Source organism: Poecilia reticulata, linkage group LG5 (assembly GCF_000633615.1).
Source record: "Poecilia reticulata strain Guanapo linkage group LG5, Guppy_female_1.0+MT, whole genome shotgun sequence".
In the NCBI taxonomy this organism is placed as follows: Eukaryota; Metazoa; Chordata; class Actinopteri; order Cyprinodontiformes; family Poeciliidae; genus Poecilia; species Poecilia reticulata.
The window spans coordinates 20,150,975-20,152,398 of record NC_024335.1 but is presented as its reverse complement, the minus strand read 5'-3'; the positions used below and the strand labels follow the sequence as shown (position 1 = coordinate 20,152,398).

At 38.1% G+C, this 1,424-nt stretch overlaps 1 protein-coding gene across 7 annotated transcripts in view; it reads right to left on the bottom strand.

Moving 5' to 3' along the window:
- LOC103464925 (calmodulin-binding transcription activator 1) overlaps window positions 1-1,424 on the bottom strand; it is an 84,194-nt gene that overhangs the window by 75,872 nt on the left and 6,898 nt on the right. The window lies entirely within an intron of this gene.

Genomic DNA, 1,424 nt, shown 5'->3' with positions numbered 1-1,424 from the left:
TGTGTGTGTGTGTGTGTGTGTGTGTGTGTGTGTGTGTGTGTGTGTGTGTGTGTGTGTGTGTGTGTGTGTGTGAGTGAGTGTGTGTGTCTCCACATCTGGTCCAAGGCTGTTTGGTTCCCAGAACAAAATCTGACCCCGGACCCTGTCCAAATACCATCAAGGACAGTATTCAGTTTATGTCCCCTTTAAATAACCAACTTTTAAAAGTTCAAGCATAAACTAATCTTAAGTTAGCCGATTTGCAGGTTTGTCAGCGCTGACTGGTGACCATAGCAAACAAAGAAATCCAGATTTTGATAGAGTGCTTCCACACTACGGCGATAACAGCACTCTTTGACCCATGTCTCGGTCATTGACGTGGCCGTCATGAGTTCAAGTCCTGACCCATTGACCTTTACCATATGTCTTCCTCTCACAACTTTCTTTCCTATCAGTCTACTGTGAAATAAAGGCCGCAGAGCCAAAAAATCCTAAAAAACAAAAAAAAACAGAAAACAAAAACCACTCTTAGGCTTGGACATTGTTCCTGACTGAAGAACATGCAAATTAAGTTCTTTGTAGCACCAATTAAGTGTCTAAAAATGAACAAAGAAAAAATTCCTTGATTAAAAAATACATTCTATGGAAATTTCTCAACTGTTGGTCAGGCTGCTGCAACAGAAAATAAAATATTCAGTGGGAGCTGGTCAATATATAGTTTTCATCATTTCATTCCAACGTTTAAGGAACAAAATTTCACCATTTTCCAAGACCTGTCAATATTTTTTTCTTTTTTTAACTTATTTGAAGATGTTGTGTAGAATTGGACAATAGGCAAACTGACCTGGACATCAATAGATACCATGATGGATGAAGGTACAACAGCAATGTTGCTCTTTTATTCTTTTCCTTAACTCTGGTTAGAAATGTTGGCAACCAGAGTTAAGGCAACGGTCCACATTCATTAACAATTACCACCATAAGTGATGTTAATACACTAAAAGCATTAACTGTGCTAATAAAATATGCCAGACTATCTTTGTTAAAATTGTTAAATTATCTTTTATACCCATAGCAGGAAGGGCAGAAAATTACTTTGAATGGTTTTAAAATTGGTAGCAGACAGTTCAGAGCTTTACAAAATCTAGAAATGAAAAATTCTCCACAAATCTAAAACTTAGCCCAGGTTGTTGTTTCTTCTGCACTTTAAGTGACTGTACTCTGTACAGATTTTAAATATAAACTGCACACTGACGCAGTTGTTAACATCGATACCTTGCAGCAAGAAGGTTCTGGGTTCAAATCCCAGTCGGGGTCTTTCTGCATGCAGTTTGCATGTTTACCACAAATTTGCACGTTTTTCACAAAGTCCAAAAACAAAACTGTCAATTGTCCCTAGGTGTGAGTGTGTGTGTGTGTGTGCGTGTGTGTGTGTGTGTGTGTGT